Below are 12,224 nucleotides of genomic sequence, written 5' to 3' on the forward strand. Positions count from 1 at the left end.
TTTCTAATTTTTTAAATATTTAAATATAATTTTTTAGAGTAATATTCTATTTTCTTATATGAATTAAAAAATCTAGTCAATTTAATTTTAAATATTTTTAATAAAATTGTCTTGTTAGTACTTGTCATAGGCAATACTATTGCAAGCTCAATCAATCAATTAGTTTGCACCAATCAAAAGTGATTATTATTTTATAGTTTTTTTAAGAATTTCTTTATATATAATAATTAAATATCTATTTTAACTAATTTTTTTAATTTTTTATTGATAATTTGTAAATAAAGTAATATTTCTCTGTAAATATATACAAATTTTAATATTTTTTATTTTATTTTTAAAAACATAGGTAATAAAATCAATTAACTATTGTATAGGGATTTTTTATTTTAATTTTTTAAATAAAACAAAAATTTAAATAACTTCTTAAACTATTCCACTACAAGAATTACACAACAAATATATCTATTTAAAAAAATAAACCCAAGTAAGTATCTTTTATAATTTTAATTTTATATAAATTTTTTTTCGGAAATCATTTTACTTTTTATTAATATTTTATAATTTTATATAATTTTTTTTCAGAAATCATTTTACTTTTTATTAATACTTTTTGAAAATCATAATTTTATTTTTAATTGTTTTAATATATACAATATATTTGTATAACATTTAATCACAAATTTAAATAATTTTCATTTAGTCATTAAAAAATACCTATTTTCACTTTATTATTTATATTATATAATTTTATAATTATTAATAGTTATTTTATTAAGGGCCTGCTAATGGGCTTTTGAGGGCTTATCCTCCTAGGGTTGGTGATAAAAGTCATGTATAGATGTCGCCAGATAGGGGATGGATCAAGATCAACTTTGACGGGGCATCCAGGGGGAATCCTGGGATCTCCTGTGCAGGGGTCATAGCTCGAGATGAGAAAGGTAGTATTTTAGCACTTGGAGCAAAGAGATTGGTGGATGGCACTAACAATGAAGCTGAGTGTCGAGCGGCAATTGAAGCAATTCTTATGGTGAAAAAATTGGAGGTAAAAAAACTAAACCTTGAAGGGGACTCTCAGCTAGTGGTGAATGGCATCGTTAGGGGTAGGATGGAGGCTTGGCACCTGGATAAACATATTAGAAGAATAAATGACCTCCTGAATGGGTTTGAGGATTTTAAAGTATCGCATGTTCTAAGGGAAGTGAATGTCGAAGGTGATGTGCTCTCGAACGTAGGTGCAAATGGTTCCTTGGCTGAACATTTTAATTTCTTTGAAGACTTAAGGGATCTGGATCCCTTAGAAATTGTATGAAGGTGCTTTGAGTATCAAAGAGGAACCCAAGAAGTTGTGATGAGCTATGGGTGAACCATTTTAGATATGCATGTTGAGGGGTGGGGATGGCTCACGTGGTTTGAGTTCACCGCGATGGCAGCAAGTTGCGAAATGGCGACATAGGTGCAATGATGATAGTGAATGGAACTTTGGATTGTTGGTGATGTGTGGTGTGAGGTGGTGTGTGCGATGAAATAAATGGATGGGGTGGCAGCAGGTTGTGTCATTGTGGTCCTCGTTTTCTTTTTAGCACTGCGTGGAGGATTGCAATTTCTCTTGTGAGCGCTATGTTTTGGCTATGTGGCAGGGGAACGATGGAAGCAAATTTCTCGTTGCTCACACTAGGCCAAATGTCTGCCTTTCGAGGCACTATTTCAAGCCATCATTTGAAGAATGTTTTTAGGGTGGATGAGGAAGAATTTTGGAGGGTTGTTCACTTGATGTTTGGGGACGAATTTCTGGACACTGACTGTCGCCCGCGAACTAATTGGGATGTATCATCCCTATTTGTGGCTCTGGCGCTGATGGTGGGAAGTTCAAGGGAGGAGGTGTCGCAGGTGGCGTCTCTAGTGTTGAGACCAAAATGGTCGGGTGGTCTGGCGGAGGTGGTGGAATGTGCAGAGATTGGTGTGGGTTTAAGAATGGAGCAAGGGTCGTGGAGGCGCTTAGGTGGGCGGAATGATGCAATGCAGCCTCTGGTGGTGTGGTCGGCCTCTCACTTGGTTGAAACCCAATTGGAGGATGCAAGGAAAGGGTGGAGGGAACTGCTGGACTTTGTGCGAAAGAAGGGACCGACAAAGCAGGCAAAACTGCACAGCAAGCAGAACCTGGTGAAGTCGCAGGCTCGGATTGGTGAAGATGGGCGGCCATTGGTGTGTCACCAAATCCCGCAAAAGAGTGTGAAGATCGTGGATCGCAATGAGTTCCAAGGAGGATGGTCGGGAACCACGACAAGTGTTGGGATGGCACAGCCCAATGCAGGACCCAATCATGCCATCCCCAATTTCTCTAGGGAGGAGGCCCTTGGTTGGTTCCGGTAGGTTGGTTTCCTTATTTGGTCATCGGTTTTTTGGGTGGTTTTTCCCTATTGTAAGGAATGTAACCTTAATGGTAGGCATAGCTGGTGTGGTTTCTATCTCGGGTTTCATTTTAATTTTGTAGGGGCGAGACCCCATATAGTCTTAAGATAGTGGAACGCTACAGAGCAGATGAAGGCATGTATTTTTCCTTTCAAGCAATATAAATATTAAACCTGCTACTGATCAAAAAAAAAATAGTTAATTTATTAAGATAAATTATAATTAATATTACATAGATATAATTAAAATAAAATATAATCTTAAACTAATAATTATGTTTAAGATTAACTTAATTATAATTATGTAGATTTTATAATTAAATTAAGATTATATTCTTAAGAAAAGTGTATATTTTCATGATAATGTTTATATTATATTTTTTTTATGGGTAATATAGTATTTTTATTAATACTTAAATTTCATTTTTTTAAAAGTATTCATAAGTTTGTAATTGTAAAATTCAAAGGACTACAAACACTAACTACCCCTCCATACACTAAACCACCACATTAGTATCTAACAGATTGCAACATTCCCCATATCTATTGGCTTCTATATTCATAAATACATGAAAGATATCCCAAGGCCATTACTACACTTGACTATTCATACAAAATTATAAAATGTCAACAAAATTGGAGAAACGTATATATAACACCATCTCATTCTAGTCTCCACTCACGGAGTTAATCTTTCAAAGCCTCCAGCCAATATGGGCTTCAACTTTCCTTTCCTCCATATCACTCGAGTCACTCCACCAAATGAAAAGTTGAAGTGGTCGATTTTGATCTCCAATTTTCAACCAATCACCCTTTGATGCCATGAGACCTTCACTCAGACACGCCCACTCTATAATTAGCATCAAACCAAAAGTTAACTCCTCATTCACACATTCCTTTAGGACCCACTAAACATCATCCTTGCTTCCCAGCTCCAACCCCCATGCCACAAACAGTAAAATAACATCGATATTAGTTCAATATTAGTGCTTTGTTCTCATAAATTATTCCCCAAATAGGATGTCCAAAATTTGCATAAAGGATCATCATGCTTGGAAATGCTCTGGAGTCTCTTCTCCAAGATTCAACCCAAAAATACTAATTGTTGCTTGGTAATAACTTGGGTAAAATTCACCTCCATCCTAGAACTCTTCGTCACCAACCCTCTGCATGCTACCTTACACTAATTTCAAATAGTTGTGATAAAAATGACCAACATGCCTTTAAAACAAAATGTTTGTCCTCTCGCATTTAAACTACACACATTTTTGTTATGGTTACTATAGTTGGTGGTGTACAACCCATCACTATTAATCAAATTGGATCTCTCATAGATCCTCCCAATAAAATTTTGTTTGCTCCTCCACTAATGACAACGCCCACTTCGACAACCTGTCTACCACCATATTTTCATTTCTCAACACATGAGTAATTTTAAAAGCCTTAAAAGTTTTTAAAAGTTCTCTTATAATTTTAACATATTTATTTAATTTCCACATTGGAATTTCACCCCTAACAATGGCATTGATAACAATTAGAGAATTTCCCTCCAAATGCAGTTGTGATACTGATAATTCCTTGGCCATCTTGATTGCTAATAAAGTCACTTGCATTTTGACTTCATCGTTTGTACCTTCCTTCAATCTTTTTGCTCCTATTGCCAAAATATTTATGTTTCAATCTCTTGCCACAAAGCCTACACCTAAAGGACCCAAATTCCCTCTTGACACCATGTCAAAGATGACTTTCACTCATCCTACATCCAATTTCATCCAATCGACAACTTTCTTCCTGTTGGAATCCAAGTCAACCTCGAGAGGCCCATTAATAGGCCAATTTTTTTATTATACTATAATTATTATTATTCTATTGAAGTGAGAGTTATAATTAATATTACAAAAATATAATTAAAATAATAAATTTTATTTGGTAATGACACGGCTAGGTGGGATGAACTCCAGGTTTGCAGGACGTTTCAACGCGAGAAGTTTTTCAAACAAAAAATCTCACAAACGGCAAAATTACAGGGGCCCAGAGCATCTTCGTGGTTTTAGAAATCAAGGGCAAAGGTAAGGTGTTGGATTTGGTGCAAGGGACCATATCTCTTTTCCCAATAATATTCCACTAAAAGATCAATAGAAGTTTGATGGTAGATTTCGTAGAGATTTGATTATAGATTTGACAATGGTCAACATGTTTCATTCCCGAATTTAACATTCTTCTTCATGCCTCGTGGTCTCGTGAAGGAAATAGAAAGGAGGGACGTTCTTTCGGCTTCTCCAAAAGCTTGCTTTCATTCCCCAACAACATTCCTTTGCACTCACAAAGGTTTGTTTCCAATGCTCATTATTCTCAGTCAAACTACAGATTGCTCCCCCACCAACCTCACTATTTCGAAACCCCTCAAATCAAGCAAGAGTGAGGGTTTTAGGTATGGTCCAAATCTTGACCCAAAAAAGCTAAAGTTTTTGGACTCTTTATTTTTTTTGCACCAAAAATAGAAAAAAAAAGCCTGGGTGAAAAATAAGTCATTGCAGAGGTTGCAAAATGGTGACTCTTCGCCTCCCTCCAAGGTAGCTCATTCAAAATATTCTCATCAAATGATCTTCTTGACGCACAAGTTGGGGACCTTTGAGAAAGGGCTCTGATAGGTAAGTTCTGGAGCCATTCATATGATTCCTCATCCATTAAAATGTAGGCTCAATCTAATTGGCAAGGGGTTTTGGAAGTTTTCAATATTGACAATGGATCTAGTTATTTTACTGTGACCTTTTCCTCCAAAACTTTATGTGACAAAGCTCATAAGTTCAAGGGTTGGTTCTGTTTAAGGGTTTCAGGCTATTCACTGTCCTGTGGATCCCAAACTTTGACCCTTATCAATCTGTCATGCAATATGCCCCTTTTTGGGTTTATTTTCTTATGATTCCTTTGGAGAATAGGGATTTAGATCTATTTCAGTTGATTGCGAATTAGGTTGGCATTTTCGTCAAACATGATCTTATTCCTTTCGAAATCCTTGATCACCTGTTGAGGGTGTGCATTCTACTCAACTTATCTAAGCCTTTTCCTTTGCACATTGAAATATCTTCCAATGCTAGGACCTTGAAAACATTACAAAAAATTATGGTTCAGGAATCATTTACAATTAATAACTTCAACAATTCTTTGGGTCATTTTTCTTCGGCGTGTCAACCACAACAGGGGGCCAAAGTCAGAGTTTGTGTTGATCACTCATCAAATCCACAACTATGTTGTTATTATAGCTCATTCAATGGGTCGAATGTCCCTGTCCCTCCTCCCCAAGAGTCAATCTCAACTCAAGTGTTTGGTTCTATGGTTCTTTCTTGTGCTTCTTCTTTTTAGAGCTAGATTAAGGATGTTTTGGATTGTTTCCAACTCCAACATTTCTTGTTTTGGTTGGAGGACAAGTTAACTAAAAGTTGGCTGGCTATAGGCTTTTTGATGCAAGCTAAGGCTTCTGGCCTTTTCTCTAAACTATTGCTATTGAACTTAACACCCTCCCATTCTGAAGTTCTCTCAATCATAAATATTTCCTAGATCGATTTAAAATGCCTTTCTTGGTTGGTGATTATGATAATCTCATTGAGATTCTGATGTTAAAAGTCTATGATGAATTTATTGAACAAGAAGTTGATATTGTTTTTCCTCCTTCAAGTGGTACGAAGTTTTAGCATCTTTTTTCCCCAGTTTTAATGCCTACCCTGCTAATGATTACCCCTATTATATTGGAAAGGTCTTTGGTATTTCCTCTGCAGCATGCCTTTGATCCTTCAAACCATCAAGTTTTTTGTCAAAGTGTTTTAAATGATTCCCCTTCCATGCTAAAATCTAATATAGAGGAGATTGTCTCACTGACACAGATTCTTGACACAAACTCACCTTCAAACCAATTCTCCATTGATAATGATATCCTTTCCTATTTGGATTTTTCGGATGATACCCCTCAGCGGTCTTCCATCCATCAAACAAGGTCTAAAAGGGAGATTATTTTGGTTAAGCCCAAGAGGAAAGTGGCCAGGCCTCCAAAGAGGAAAAGATCTTATTTAAGAAAATATCTAAGGAAGTAAAAGTTGGCCTGCAATCAACCCTGGATGATAAATTTTTCCCATGGAGAGAGAATAGCTATTCGGGCCAGATATGATAATTATTACTTGGAATGCTAGGAGAATTAACGCTCCTAATAAGAGACGCCTGATCAAATCTCAAATCGAGAGTTGTGGGGCAGATATCGTTATGATTCAAGAAACAAAAATTTTCAGAGGTGTCTAATTCTCAACCTTTTTCAAAAAGGAAAAATTGGAAGTATATTGCTTCTCAATCTATTGGTGCGTCAAGTGGGCTGGCAATTCTATGGAAGGAGTCCAGTTTTAAGTTTTTTAGCATTGTTGTCAAGGAAAATTATATTCAAGCCCAGGTTCAATCCTAGAATATTGTCTTTCACTTGATTTTAGTCTATGGACCCTCTTCAACATTGGCCAAGAAACTCTTATGGGAATCTATTTCCTTGTCTTTGGCAACCCTCCTGGATGTTCCTTTCATTATTGGAGGAGATTTTAATGCAGTTCTTTTTGTTAAGGACAAGGTAGGTGGTATCATTCCACCTTTAAAGACAATGCAAGACTTTAACGAGTTTGTGGTGAAAAATGGTCTAAAAGACTATGTTCCTTTGAATGGAAATGTCACTTGGACAAATAGGAGATCTGGATTTCTTCACATAGTGGAGCATCCAGATAGGTTTTTTGTCAACCCAACCTAGGGTAGTTTGTTCGGTCTTCCCCAAGAAAAATTATGCCTTTGATAGGGTCAGATCATTTTCCCTTTCTAGTTGAAGTTCCTCTCACCCCTTTATGATTCAAATTTGCTGGTGTATTCAAGTTCAAACAAATGTGGTTTGAAGATGCTTCTTTCTTGCCACAACTGTAGGATTGGTGGAGGAATGTACCTTTTTTCAAGGCTCTAGGATGTTTTATTTTTACAAGAAAATGCTTTGGTTGAAAACTCAAATCAAATATTGGAACATCCTAATGCTTATAAAAAATTTGAAATTGAAGATTGACCTGGAACTGAAAATTGTTGAGCTCAAAGAAGAAATTATTCAGTTTGGTATCAATGAACAGTCTTACTTTGATCAGATTCAGCTTAATCTTGAACTGCAAGAAGTCCTTCAAAGAGAAGAAATTTATGGAGACAAAGATCTAGAGAAACTTGGTTACATGAAGGAGATAAGAACGCAAAGTATTTTCATTTGTTGGCCAAGATGAAAAGGGCTTCTAATTCCATTAATCAGATTAAGGATATCGTTGGTACTATCCTGACTCTTATGGAGGACATCATGGATGAGGTAGTCTCATTCTTCTCTTCATTATTATCAGGTCTAGACAACTTATTGGATGCAACTAAGCTAAATTCGAAGGAAATGATTCAAAATATCCCTTCATTAGTATCTGCATATGGTGAAAATGGATAGTACAATCAACAATATTGAAAGACTAACAAAGATCTAACCACAAAACCATAGTCTAACAATGAAAGTAATCCACCATACACAAATGAAGATACCTAAGATCATGCAAATAAACAAAATAAACCAAATATACCATTCACATGTCTAGTAGGGTTGCAATCTCCATTTATTCCTATCTTCATTGATCTTGTTTGATATATTTGCTCTCAGATTTTATGTGTGCACAAGAGCTCAACAAAGAACGAAAATGTGGTTGATAGCTTGATCGCAAGAAGGCTTGATTGTGTCATTAGTTAGTTGGATTGATTAGGGTTGATAATGAAGGAAGTATCCTCTTATATAGAGAACAATGTAAGAAATGGAGGGATAAGATTAAGAGGTGTAAAGGATAAATAGTTGGTTAGGATTAAAGGGTAGGTAGAGGAAATAATTAAATGATAAAGGGAGTAGGTAAGAGAATAATTAAGATATGAGTGACATGTGTCATGGGTAGAAAAGCCTAATGAATTAATTAAATAAATAAAGATTTATTTAATTAATAAAATAAGTGGGATCAATTAAATAAATAAAATATTTATATAATTTAGGAAAAAGACAATTTAAATAAATAAAGGTATTTATTTAAATGAGGAAAGGCTTAGAAGAGGATTAATGAATTAATTAAATAAATAAGAATTTATTTAATTAATAGAAGACTTAGGATAAAATAATTAATCCCTTTATGGCATTAGATGAACCGGTTGATGAAGCTAATGAAGATGAAGACATTGAAGATGAAGTGGACTTGGAAGGTGAACTAGACAAGACAATTTTAGGTATCTACATTTTGCCCCTCTTTGAGACAATGCAACTTGTCGCATTGGCTCAAAGAAGATAAGATGAACTGATAAAAAGTTGCCCCATGATGGGAATGATATGCCCCCTCAACAGATTGGATGAAAATGTTTGAAAAGATCGCAAACAATCTCTCAATAAGAAAGAAAGTCTAGAAAGGATTGACAAGATAGGGTGACAAGGTCATGTAGCAAAAAGAGTGACATGGGAGACTAGGGTTAAGTAGCCTATAAGATAAGGCCATAAGGAAAACATCCTCATTTGCATCCACACACTTAAGAGATCAGAGTGCAGAGAAAGAGCTTAGAGCAGTTAGAGCAGGCAACAACGATGGATAGAGTTCACAGATTCAATCGAGTCCGATGCTATCAGAGACCAGACAACATGGGTGAGTCGATAAGTACCTCAAAGCCACTTTGTATGTTTTTGCATTTATTGTTGTCATTAATGAATTTTAGAGTAGATTAAAAAAAAACACAAGATCGGTGTTTTGCACTAGAAACGCATCTAGGTCAGTGCTAGGCAAGGATAGTCGCGTCTACGTTAATTTTGGTCTCGTTTATGAATGTAATCATGTCTATGTTCAGTAAGGATGCGTCTATGTGCAGAAAAAATGTTTGTGTCACAAAGGCACATTTATCTAGGGCAACAATGCGTCTATGATGTTCAAGCGCATCTAGGAAAAAAAGCACGTTTGGGTTGATAAAAACCACATCTGCTTTGTAAAAACGTGTTTGTGTCTAAGTGGGCACAAGTCAACAATTATGTGATGAACATATGTTGTCAATTAGATAAGTTGTTGAGAGGATACACTCAAGCAGGTGCCCTAGGAAGACAAAGTGAGAGATAGGCTAGAATTGACAATTCTGTGATAAAGAAACATTGCTAATTGGATAAGATGCTGAGAGGATACACTCAAACAGGGCCTCTAAATAGGATCAAGTGCAATGTGATGAACATATACACTAGGATGCAGTGCCATGTGATAAACATAATCACTAAGATAGAAGTAGCACTATATGATGAACATGAGTACCACTAGGATTGACATGATTGGTTTGCTTGGATGCAGGAGTACTTGCCCCAGATAGAGTCACGAGAGATATTAATTGTGACATAGAGGTTACGACCAGAGTTGATCTTTGAGGAGCGGGAAGTTATCGAGGGTATGGGATTGAGACACATCATGAATTTGCCTGAGATTCGAGCGAACTAAGGATTACTAACTGCTCTAGTAGAGAGATGGTACTCTAAGACCTGTTTGTTCATTTGTCGATTGGCGAGATGTCAGTCACTTTAGAGGATGCTTACAGGATTTTGAGGATGCCAATCCACGACAAGCTAGTGTCATATGACTGAGAGGGTGACAGGGATGCACTGAGATGAGTCTTTGGTGACTCAGAGCTGGGATGTTATGCTAGCTATTGGATGCAGACTACCAACATTATTCGAAGGAGTGATTAGAGGTTACTTGTGTCCAGATAGGGCGACACGGGGTATGGTTGTTGGCTGGGGGAGGAATCTAGAGACACTAGTGATACAACATATTAGATATGTATGGGGTCCATGTGTATTAGAACATTTGTATCATGAGATTCACCAAATTGTGTATCTCGGTGGTTGTGGGTTAGGTTGCGGGGTGACTCTACTACAAGTGTGGTCATATGAGCACATTGCAGTGACTAGACCTATTCACTTTAGAGGGAGAGGACATGGACAGTCCTATGCACACTTATACAGTATGATCACTTCCCAGCCATGGATTGGGAAGGTGGACTATTGGAGATGGGTTATTGATGACATAGATAGTGTCATATGGAGACCCTATCTTGACTGTGAGGACTGGGAGGAGGACACCACTGAGCTACCATATGTTTTCAGGAGCAGGTATTTGATTGGGTGGATGCCTTATATACTAGGTAAGCATCTGACTGACAGGGTCTGTAGGGAGTTTGCGCGGCAGTAGAGGATGCCTCGGGGATCTAGCAAATTTGCACAGACAGTGCAGGAGCAGGCTCACTAGGGGTCGATTTTGTCCTATGATGTTGTGGTGACACAATTTGAGTAGATGGTTCTAATGCATTGGGATTTACTGAGGGATGTAGTTGATGCAAGTACATATGCAGAGTATGATGCTTATTTTCTAGGACATCTTGTATCGAGGTTGACAGATCCACATGAGCTTGTGGCAGTAGAGGATGACAATGATGAGAATGATGATGATAGGGGTGGAGGGAGACAAAGGAGACAGAGGAGAGGAGCAATGAGGGGGGTGGTGAGGGGTAGGGGTGGACAAAGGGATGCTGGAGAGAGGGATGAGGAGAGATAGGATCCATAGGGAGGGAGGCCACTAAGATTGTTGAGGGGTAGAGGAGGACAAGTACTACATGTTGGTGGACACGTACAGGGTGAGATGCTAGCACTACGAGAGATTGCAATAGGACAGGCTGATGAGATCAAGGATCTCTAGAGAGAGGTGATTCAATTAAGGTGACAGTTAGTAGAGATGCAGGGAGAGGATCAAGCCATCCAGAGGTATATTGAGGTCGAGGAGGCACTGAGGGCAAGCAGGAGAGCAACTGAGGACATAGGGGCTGGATATGCATATGACTTACGGGTAGGAGAGGAGATAGCCTACTTGAGAGATTTGTACTATGCAACTATTCCTCCAGAGCTGAGGGCTAGGAGCTTCAGGAGAGCTTCCAGGACGACTACCATAAGGGGAGGGGATAGACGATAGGCATCCAGTGGCAGAGTTATGGGTCCACCCACACCACCAGGAGGAGGAGACAAAGGAGGGGATCCTAGAGCAGGGACTTCGAGAGCTCAGATTCCTTTCAGGCCAGCTGGCTCCGAGGGAGGGTCTTCATCATAGCTCTCTTGGACCCAATTTTGTATCAATTTTTGTATGATGATGTAGACACCTTTGGGTGATTTTGTAGCCTTATGAGATGTTGACATCATTGTATCATGACACTTATTATATATATATATATACACACACATGAGATGACTCATCCTTGCAGCAACTATATGCATGTGTTCCTATTTAATGTTCTATATGCTTTACGATGATTTTATGATGCTTATGATATAGATGCAAATATGTACATGATGGAATGCAATATGTTTTTGTTCTTTTCTGCTTTTATATGATGCAAATGTGAATGTACTATATGTAAATGGATGTATGATTATTAACATGCTATAATTATTTACATGATGAGAATTCATGATGTGTATATGATATACTAATCAGTGGTGTGTCTAGGATGTGATGCAATTATGATATCTATATGTATGTATGAAATGAAATATGTTAAAATGTGCTGATGCAGGTGAATACTACATGAAATACATATATTTTTGGCATGTCATTATACTCAGTCATGTGATAGCGGGCTACACGAACTCAGGGAAGGACAATGGAGGTCAATCACGAAAGGGGAAAGTAAGGTAGAAGATATGAAAGTGAAAGAGCTTCTTGTGCTTTATCA

This window comes from Cryptomeria japonica, chromosome 1 (genome assembly GCF_030272615.1).
Source record: "Cryptomeria japonica chromosome 1, Sugi_1.0, whole genome shotgun sequence".
Classification (NCBI taxonomy): Eukaryota; Viridiplantae; Streptophyta; class Pinopsida; order Cupressales; family Cupressaceae; genus Cryptomeria; species Cryptomeria japonica.